Consider the following 11263-nt stretch of genomic DNA (forward strand, 5'->3'; position numbering starts at 1 on the left):
GTCAAGTCTGTTCTAGTCAAGTCTGTTCTAGTCAAGTCTGTTCTAGTCAAGTCTGTTCTAGTCAAGTCTGTTCTAGTCAAGTCTGTTCTAGTCAAGTCTGTTCTAGTCAAGTCTGTTCTAGTCAAGTCTGTTCTAGTCAAGTCTGTTCTAGTCAAGTCTGTTCTAGTCAAGTCTGTTCTAGTCAAGTCTGTTCGTGTCAAGTCAAGTCTCGGATTATGTTTGGATCACTGTAAATAAAACTGCACTTGGGTTCTCACTTCAACTCACCTTCAGTGGATGATTCATTACAGAATACACGACCCAGAACAAAATGAACCCAGCAGTTGTTCGCCTTCTGAGCCTTCGTCAAGGTAATCGCTCCATAGAGGATTATGTTCAGGATTTTTGTGAACTTTCTAACCGGGTGGACTTTAATGATGTGGCATTAAAGGACATACTTCGGGTGGGTCTGAGTGAGCCCATTTGCTCCCAGCTTCCTGGGGGGAAAGTTCACTGGTCCCTTGCTGAATCTATAGACTTTGCTCTGCAGTTGAGTGGATCTGCTTTCACTGTGGGTGTCGTGGAGAAGGAACACAGCACTAAAGCAGAGCCAGAGTCTGATCACATCACGTCTGTCAAGCCAGAGTCTGTTTACGTCATGTCTGCCAAGCCAGAGTCTGTTCACGTCACGCCTGCTACTCCAGGACCTGCTCACATCATGCCAGTTAAGTCAAAGTTTACTTATGTCATATCTACCAAGTCAGAACCTGTTTACTTCATGTCTGCCAAGCCAGAGTCTGCTAATGTCATGTCTGATACCCCAGGACCTGCTCACGTCACGTCTGCCAAGCCAGAGCTTGCTCACGTCATGCTGACACATCAAGAGATTCTTCACAACATGGTCGCCATTCAAAAGCTTCATCGCAAGATGGCCGCCACACAAGAGTCTCTTCACAAAATGGGCACTCTTCTAGAGTCTCGTCACGTCTCAACTGATCTTCCAGAGTCTCGTCACGACATGGCCGCCACGCCTGAGTCCTCGGCCAAGATGACCGCCACGCCTGAGTCCCCAGCCAAGTCAGACGCAGAGCTTGGGCCAAGAATGAAAAGACTTATGGCTAGTGTGATGGACTTACCATTGATTTCGGTGAGAGCTGCAGGCATCCCGGTGACGTCAGCGCTCTCAAGCCCCGCCGTCTTAGAGGTCCTGCCACACTCTGCTGCCCTACCGGTAATGGCGGTCACCATTTTGAGCGTGTGGGCTGCACACTGCGCTCCTGAGGCCTCTTCTGTCCATGAGTCTGCCTCAGAGGCCTCTCCTGTCTATGAATCTGCCTTAGAGCCCTCTCATGTCCACGAGTCCGCTCCTGAGGCCTCTCCTGTCCATGAGTCTGCTCCAAAGGCCTCTCCTATCCACGAGTCTGTTCCAAGGGCCTTTCCTGTGCCTGAATCCGCTGCAGAACCAGAGCCCCAATAGTCCTTATCATTTGACCCGTTAACATTTTTTTCCCGATCCTGGTAAAATGTACAACGTTTTTATATTTTTAGTGCTGACTGAAAATAGTGTAAGTGTTTTCCTTTGTTTTATATCATGTGCGAACTCATAATTTATTTATTTATTTTCATTTAAAAAAAGAGAATAAGACTCAGGACGATTGAATGCGTACGCGTGCGTGAGAGAGAGAGAGAGCGCTTTTCCAGCTTAAACTAAACACAATTTTGAGAAACATTTCATTCACGGAACGGTCATTCCTGCGCTAGGAGGTAATCTTTCTCCTGGAAAAATGTATGGGTAATTTTATATATTTATTGTTTTATCTCCAATTTCATTATTAGTCATGTTACATATTTTATTTAAATTATTTTAAACAACCATCAGATTATATGTGTGGTCACACATATTATGATATGTTCTCATGATCTGTTAGAATTGTCTACTTATTCTTTTATTGACCTTAAATCCAATATCTTTCTCACATCTCCCATACAGAGAGAGAGAGAGAGAGAGAGAGAGAGAGAGAGCAAAAATGCCCTGCCTCGGAATGCAACCGGACACGCAGATGCCGGTTTTCACATCTGGATAGGTCACGGGGTCAACACAACGTGGGTGGTCGTCATGGGGGTGGGGCACGTGGGGGAAGGGAAAGGTCAAAAGGTCAAAGCCATCAATCATTTTTGACATAAGGGCTGCCCTATCACTACTGTTATTCAAGAAGCAAGAATGACTGCGGGAAAGTCCAATATGAATATGAACATGTGATTCAGGGTGGAATCCCTCCCCCTCAAAGACAATGTAAAATCAACCAGGCCGCAGAAAAGGAAATTGCCGAGACGATTAAGGAGCTGACAGAACAGGGAATTATTCGGAAACTGCCAAAAGGGGAACTGGCACCTACAAACGCGCCTCTCTAAGCAGTTCTGAAACAGGACGGAAGTTGGAGACTAGTAACTAATTATAAGGCCTTAAACAAAGTCACTGTTCCCGACAATAGATATCTAATTAACTGCGATGAAGTGAGTGGAGATATAGGCAGAAAGAAAAACTGGCTGTCAAAATTGACTTAGCTAATGGTTTTTGGAGCATTCCTCTGGCGAAAGAAAGTCAATTAAAAAACTGCTTTTACTTTCGGAAGTGATCATTACGTATGGATTACAAGGCTATCAAAACACCCCAAATGAATTCCAAAGCTCAATAAAAAATATTTTTTCTATGTTGATGATATTCTGATATCTTCAACGAATGAGGAAGAACACTTGAAACTGCTAGAGCAGACTCTAGACAGAATAACAGAGGCTGGTTTAAAACCTAGCCTGAAGAAGATGGAAATTGGAAAACACGAGGTAGATTTTCTAGGATTTAAACTCGGTAAAGACACAAAAGCTCTAACAACGAACACAAGCGCGAAGTTAGAGGAGATGGAAAAGGCAGGTCCCCCATTGCGGACCAGGAAACAGTTGCAGTTGCTGCTAGGAACCCTGAATTATATCAGGGAATTAATACCTAAATATTCTAGGGAGGCAGAAGTGCTTTATCAGGGAACAAAAGAAGGAAAATTAAACAGATCCCTTACACATACAAGTTTCGGAGCAAGAAGGCGAAGTTACTATAAAGAAAGAAAAATCTAGTGATGAACCAGGCTCGCATCCATAGTCATCGATTTGACCAGTGGAGCTTGATATTGGGTGATAATCAGTTAGATTGGAGAAGAGTTCCAATTAAAAGGGAAGAGAAAATGACTAGATATTACAAGGACCACAGACATTTTCCGAAATATTTCACCGATGGTAGTGAAAAGGCAGGGAAAGTAAGATGGGGGTATTTAGTCAAACAGTATGGACAGCAGATAACCTCACAAAGTGATGAAATAGAAGGAACCTCCCAGCCATTGAACGGGCACTTCAAAAAGCTGTTGAATTAGGGCATAAAGAAATTGTCTTAACCAGTGATTCTGAATGTTACAGATGGTATCAATAAAGAATTAGAGAAATGGAAGGCTAACGATTTCCACACAGCTCGAAGTAAAGCAATGGCACATAAGGAGCAGTGGAAAAACATAGCTGATCTGTTAGAAAAAATAACAGCTCACACCTATCATCAGGCAAGCCACACTTCGCAGGCAACTGAAGCTGCTGAGGGAAACAAGCAAGTTGATAAATTAATAGGGCGAGTGAAGCTTCAGGAAATAACAGAGTTATTTCAAAAGTTACATAATGAGTTAAACCATCCCAGTGTAAATATGGTACAAGTAGATCTTAGATTAAGAAATCGAAACATCCCTAACTGGCAAACTCGTTATAGGGAAATAAGAACGAAATGTCAGGTTTGCAGGAAGTTTATGACATCCAAAGGCTGTAAAGAAAGCGAGCTGCCTAAGGAATATGCAGGTCAACTAGTGAGCACAGACTTCGCAGGGCCCTTGCGGCCGAGCACTCACAAAGGAAACTGTTACTTCCTGCTTGCGATAGACAATCATACCAAAGACAAAATGATCTGGCCCATGAGATCTGCACTCGAAGAAAAAGTAGTAGAGTGTCTAAAAGAATGGATCAAATGGCGTGGTAAAATGGGGAGTATCAGAGCAGATAATGCGCATAATATAAGCGGCAAACTAGTAGAAGATTTCTGTAAAGAGAATAAGATAATATGTGCCATGCCAACTCTGTCCTTTTGCGATGAGAAAAAGGACATTGGAGTTGATTGGACGATGTATAGACAGACTCACACTGAAATATCAGGAATTCTTATATGTGCGAATTGTAGGCCAGGTCACCCTAAAGTACGGATAGACTCATACAGAGTGTCTGGAAATTTCGGTGAAAGGTGCAGTTGTACATGGAACGGCACAATTTCATGGGCATGTTTGGTCTGCAAGGCAAAAGACCGGACTTTAATGTCTTCCCGGTCGATTTGGGAAAGCTTGAGAGTTCTCAAACTGTTAGGATTATTCCAGGATGGGATAATATCCAGGTTCTCTAGGCATCCTTATCTAGGTATGCGAGAACATGAGTGGGCTGTGTTTTTGGATGCAAGAATCCACATGCTACCCCGAGACGGGGAGGAAACGAAGGACAGGGCTCTTTTGGAAAGAGAAGAATTAGTCCAAGAAATAAAGAGAAGAGATCGCGAAAAAGATTTGACCCTAACGGACCTAGAGTCCACGAGGTTGCATCTTACGCTCTGGCATGAGCCGATCTTGAAATGTTTTCCCGAAGTGGATCTGAAACAGGGGTCCCGCGAGAAAATCGCTTGGGTATATGTTAAACTAGAAACCATCAAAAAGCTGAGAAGACAGTGACGGATCTGCAAATGGATGAGTATAATACTTTGGATATTAACCCTCTTAGCGCTAAAGTCACAAAATTGCGACAAGACGTCATACTTAATCAAATAGACTGTAGTTCCTAATATGGTGTAATATCTCATTTGTATTCCCTACCACTAGATGGCAGACATGTAGCACTTCGATTCTAGACCAAAATTATGTCACGTTCCTATTCAAAGTGTTTGAGGAAAGAGCAGAGCAAGTGAGCTTTCGTGTCATTGATGCGGAAGCAGTTCAGTTCATAGCGTGCGGGTAAGCTGTGAGATTTGTGAGAGAAAATCGCCAAATGGCTAATAAAAGTTGTACCGTGAGGATGTTTTGCAAATGTTATTCGCTGATTCTGACTCTGAAGGGGAATATTTGCCTTTTGGAAATGACGATCGGTCGTCTAATGATCGCACTTCTCCCGATACATCTTTGCAGCGCAATGGTGCCGCCGTGCAAGGCGCGAGTGTTCACGAAGAACAAACAAGTGATCATTTTGACCCTTTGCCCAACGGGGATGGGGGGTGGCAGGGCAATATCTATTATTTCCTGAATATTACTGATGAACTGATCAAAACGTAGGCTACTGTTCACATGCATTTTACTACTATATACTGTAGTATAGTAATATAGTATGTAGCAACGACACCAGGCCCCCCTGGTCCCCATGGCAACTAATGCTGATATCACTGGTTTTATGACCCACAGGAATGTGAGTAGGGAAAATCACTACCTTTTTATAGGGAGAGACACAATGCACAGTAGAAATGGACTTTTCTCTAATTAATCCATAGGAAATCAAACTTAGTCTTATTAATTGATACACTAGGTATCATTTGCACCATTTTACAAAGGTGTGTTTGAACTAAGAATCTGATGTTTCCTTCAGGCGGTAGATCTGCTGAATATGCAAATGGTTCCATAACTTCATATTCTTATTTTCTCTCCTCTTTACTTATTTAAGCTTTACCCCTTTCCTATACCAACTGTATGCGTGTGTGTATATGTGTATGTTAGACCAGTTTAAGTGTTTATGTAGTATGTTAGACTAGTTTAAGTGTTTATATAGTTAATAAAGTCTTACTTGTATCACACTTGACGTTGTTCATTGTTTGCTCATAACTGGAGTCACTTAATCATGCAGATTTATGCTACAAGCTCTGTGTAGAATTGTACAGTAAGAAAGTAATTTCCCTTAACCAGGAAATTAACGTTCTTAGAATTGACAGACAGTTGACCCTGAGAGGTCAAGTAAATATCTACAGCGGATCTAAATATTTATAATTAATTATAACTAGTTATGATTAATTATTCATATTTCCTTATGAGCTGATTTGCTACAAGTAATAATTTAGTACTTTCTCCTTTTTTATTGTTGGTTTCCTCTTTTCTGATCACTTGGAATGAGGATAAAAAGACAAAAAAAACAAAACATGCAAATAAGTTCAAACAACCATTCAGTATCTATTATTTCATGAATATTACTGATGAACTCATCAAAAAGTAGGCTACTGTTCACATGCGTTTTACTACTATATAGTATAGTAATAATTTAGTACTTTCTCCTCTTTTATTGTTGGTTTCCTCTTTTTTGATCATTTGGAATGAGAATAAAAAGACAAAAAAAATATGCAAATAAGTTCAAACAACCATTCAATATCTATTATTTCATGAATATTATGACATTCAAGAGGCCACCCCCTGATGACGTCATAACATGCTAATTAGATGAGTATATTTACACCCCACAAAAACTTTCGGTCATGCCCAACATTCTTCTAATTTACAGTAGATCTATATCTTAAAGCCCTTTCAAGCCACAAGCTTTTGAAATCTTGATGTCAAAATCCAGCATTTTTCCAAAAAAACCCTGGCGCCTAAAGGGTTAGTTAATTAACATACTTCTATTCTGATTTTAATGATTTTATGTCTTAATAAATAAAACAACAATTAAATGTAACAGTTTATTCTGAAATAATTCAATAATATAATTAATCATTTATTAAATAAATATATCAATAAATAAATGAAAACACAACATTTATTGTTTATCACTTTCACCTTCATCCTGCTCTGCTGTACACAAAGAGCTGATTAGTGTTAATGGTCTGTTGCATTAACACAATTAATTAACACACTTCTATTCTGATTTAAATTATTTTATTTCTTAATAAATAAAACAACAATTAAATGTAACAGTTTATTCTGAAATAATTAAATAATGTAATTAATAATTTATTAAATGAATATATCAATAAATAAATGTATCTATTTATTTAGCAATAATCCATGAAAACACAACATTTATTGTTTAATATATTTCACAATATCCTCTTTCACAGACTATTCTTGTGTTTAATTATCAATTTTTTCATAATAAAATGTTATTCATATATTATACCACTAAATTGCACACACTTTTTTTGTAATTATTTTTTCTGTAATTTAAATGTCATATATGTGTAATATATATTAATTACATTATCAGTACTACTGTCACGGTTCACACACATGAGGAACACGGGAACGAAGGAGCGAGGAGACACGGAGTAAAGTAACTCAAAAGGGTTTATTAAACAAAGGCTAGGGATCACAGGACTCGACACATCAGGAGGACAGGATGATGTTTAATGACTGACAAAGGACTAGAACTAGAACTAGAACACACTTTAAATATACAGGAACTGATGAGGGGAAGACAAGGGACACCTGGAACTAATGACAATTAACATTGGAAACAGAGAAACTGGATGATGGAGCACATAGGGAGCAAAGACAGACACAAAACCTGGCCCAGAGCCTGACATTACTCCCCCCTCCCGGAAGGCGTGCACGCCACACAACATCCAATGGGAGGGGGGGGTGGGCGCTCTGGAGACCTCTAGGAGTAGGGATACCAGACGGGAGGCCTCCAGAGCGGGGCACCATGGATCTGTCAGCTCTGGGCACTCAGGCGGAAGAGGGACCACAGGAGGACATGGTGGAGAAGGGAACACAGGAGGCTATGGCAGGGTAGGGAACACAGGAGGCCATGGCGGGGTAGGGAACACAGGAGGCCATGGCGGGGTAGGGAACACAGGAGGCCATGGTGGTGCAGGCAGTTATGGAGGTAATGGCGGAGCAGCCTTCGAGGCCGCGGCCCTAACCCCCGCCTCGGCCTCTACGGCTGGGGCCCCACCCCCCCCCCCCCCCCCCCCCCCCCCCCCCCCCCCCCCGAGTTCAGGAGGTCATGGTGGAGCAGCCATCGAGGCCGCGGCCTCAGCCCCTGCCTCTACGGCTGGAGCCCTACTACCCCCCCAAAAAAATACTTGGGGACGTTTACAGGTTCTGAGGCCCTCCATGGGCCATGACAGGGGACTGGAGCCCTCCCTGGGCTTACTTGCGGACCTGTAGCCCTGCCTGGGTGGAACTGGGGATCGGGAGCCCTTCCTAGGCTCGGCGGGGGATCTGAAGCCCCTCCTGGACTAAACTGGGGATCAGGAGCCCTTCCTGGGCCAATTAACATTGGAAACACCTGGGAACAATGAACTCAAAACACGAGACAGAGAAACTGGATGATGGAGCACATAGGGAGCAAAGACACACACAAAACCTGGCCCAGAGCCTGACAACTACATCATACTGCACTGTTAACATGTATATATTTTAAACAATTTATTTAAGAACATAGTAAGAGATCAATGATGAAACATTCAACTTTACAAACATAGATACTCTTATAAAACAACAGCTGTATTATATGAGTTTTTATCTTTATAATAGTTTGGTTTACTGTATTTTTATAATAGTTTGGTTTACTGTTTCCTAACGTCACAAACCATTAAACACAATTAACAATACGATTACATAATATACATGCAATTTAAATTATAAAATATATTAATGATAATGTATATGCAATACAGAAAGTTAGTATTGATAAAGTATAGCATTCAACTTACATTCTCGGTTTGTCAGCTTAATTGCGTTATTTAAAAACAACAGTCACCATAGGTAAAATCTGTTTTAAGATAGTTTAGACAGTAAATATTTGTTGTACAGAACAAAAGTTTTTTTTGATCTGGCAATTCTGTAAACAAATACCTCTCTGATCGTAAAACGGGTCCCCCCTCCTCCACTGCGAACACGAATGATTGGGAAAAGTTAAGGGAAGTTAAGCTCAACTATTTTCGGCTACAGCGCGAGGTCCCCGGTTCGAAACCGGGCGGAAACATCTTGCAGATTTTTTAAATAAACACCTCACTAAAAACAGTTCTTTAAGTAGTATTAGGAGTGGTCACCTGTCACATTGGAAGATTTTCTAAAAGAGGACAAACAAAATAAGCATCAATTGATGGTTTCAGGGTCCAAAGAGATGACCTGCGCCCACATTTTTGCCAGCACGCGTTTGTATTGAATATTGAAATTGTCTGGGACTGATTGGGTTTTGCCTAACGGCTTGGACAAATTATCCTTAACCACTCCGCTCCAACCATTAGTCTGCTGCGAGCAAAAGATGGAGAGGAGCTGCGATAAAATATTCAGTATTCCGTTTCAGTTGGAAATACGACACAATACTGAGGTAAAGTGGGTTCCAACTTCCGGTTCATATGTACTTTAATATTATTCTAGTAAACAGTTTCCAACATTTCAATAATGAAAGTGTCCATGTTTAAAGTGTGTGCACATTACTGCAAAGCGCAACAGTTACATGCCACAGAGCTTGGCTGTCGTCAAAAAGGATTTACAAAACAACTTTTGGATTTATCCTCTCTCAGAGATGTGGATTCGGATGGCAATTAAATTACCACACAGCCATGGTGTTTGTCAAAAAAACAGTAGATAATTGGGACAGGAATTTTTATGTGGACGGTGGGGGAAACGCACTGACATTCAGGGTTCGGACAGCAAGAAAATCACAGACTGGCCCCGCTAATGTTTAAAATACAAAACATACCAATCAGAAACGATTACCATCTGAATAGGGCTAAAGCATCAATTCTAAAAACCTTGTTTTCGCCCAATCTTGAACCGGGAAACTTTTGCATGTAAGGCGAACAAACACAAACATGCATATAAACATAAATATATAAACGTAAATAGGGCTGCCTGATAAATTGCGATTAACGGTAAATCTCGCGGAAATTGAGTCTAGTGTGATGCTGGTATCGCAACGGCTGCGATTATGTTTTTATGCGCAGCTTGTCCGTGAAGCACAGCTCTTTGATCAGTAGGAAGTGCTGCTCCGTCTGAAATTCACTATGAGTTTGAGTCGTTTATAATGTGGTTTTGTAAAAGCAACACTTGTCAAACATAAACCATGACTACTACTATGCCTTGTAAGAGGACTCGCCATCTGTCCAAACCAACTTAACAATGAGAGACACATAGTCTCCACACCTCTGTAGCATTTCTTCTGTAGACTTTTCGCCTCAAAGAACCAAATCTGAAAATCTTGTTTCCGCCCGGTCTTGAACCGGGGACCTTTCGCGTGTTAGGCAAACATGATAACCACTACACTACGGAAACAGCTGCTGCCACCGCTGTCACTGCCCGGGGGCCTGTGGGGGAACTGCAGGGGGTTTGTGAGTTCCTGAAATGAAATCAAAATAAAACATTTATATGAGCAACGTGACATTTTTCTGTAGTGTAGGGGATATTACGGTTGCCTAACACCTGAAGAGTCCCTGGTTCCAGACTGGGTGGAAACAACGATTTTAGAATTGCTCCTTTGGGGGAAAGTCTGCACTACAGAGATAAATGTCTCTCTTTTCTCTTACTGAATCAGTTTGGGTAGATGGAGACCCCATCACCAGGGCAAAGTAGAGTCATTGTTTATGTAGTGTAGTGGTTATAATGTGCCGGCATTTTTCTTCTTTGTTGTGTACTGGTCACCATTCTGGACCCTGAAACCCTGTCAAATCAACTCCTCCCTTTTTCTTTCATTTTCCCCCAAGAAGTCACATGTCGTCTTTGCCTCGTTCCAACCTGGGACCTAACAGGTTTTTTAAATAAGAATCTCACTAAAAATAGTCGGTCAGACAGGGTTTCAGGGTCCAAAACGATGACCAGCACACAAAACAGAAGGGAAATGACAGTTCACAGCTTTTGCCAGCACATGTGTCTTTATTGAAATCTTTGTCTGGCCCGACTGCCTTTTGCAAAGATATCAAGTGATTTTGAAAAGTGTGTTCAGTTTCCCGCTGTTTTAGAAGGACCTTTTATGTATAAAGCAAATGTGATAACCACTTGCACTACAGGAATCCAACTACTAATTTGCCCTGGAAGAATTAAAGCAAATTTACTTCAAATAAAAATTTTAGGTCCTATACTGAAAATGAGTTTGAGGTCAAAATATCTTATGGCTACGCTTTTCTTGAAACATCTAGTAGAACTTTAAGTATCCTCGTCTGTCACATTGCGAGATTTTCTGAAAAGTACAAGAAATGGTGAGAAGTGTGGTTTCTGTAGTGTAGTGGTTATCACGTTCGCCTCAC

At 41.2% G+C, this 11263-nt stretch overlaps 1 non-coding gene across 1 annotated transcript; it reads right to left on the reverse strand.

Moving 5' to 3' along the window:
• Nucleotides 1–10222: 10222 nt before the first annotated feature.
• Nucleotides 10223–10295, reverse strand: trnav-aac (transfer RNA valine (anticodon AAC)). The gene has a single exon. It is a non-coding gene; the product is annotated as a tRNA-Val (tRNA).
• Between the last annotated feature and the right edge of the window lie 968 nt (nucleotides 10296–11263).

Source organism: Sinocyclocheilus grahami, unplaced genomic scaffold, assembly GCF_001515645.1.
Source record: "Sinocyclocheilus grahami isolate Dianchi unplaced genomic scaffold, SAMN03320097.WGS_v1.1 scaffold2613.1, whole genome shotgun sequence".
Taxonomy (NCBI): Eukaryota; Metazoa; Chordata; class Actinopteri; order Cypriniformes; family Cyprinidae; genus Sinocyclocheilus; species Sinocyclocheilus grahami.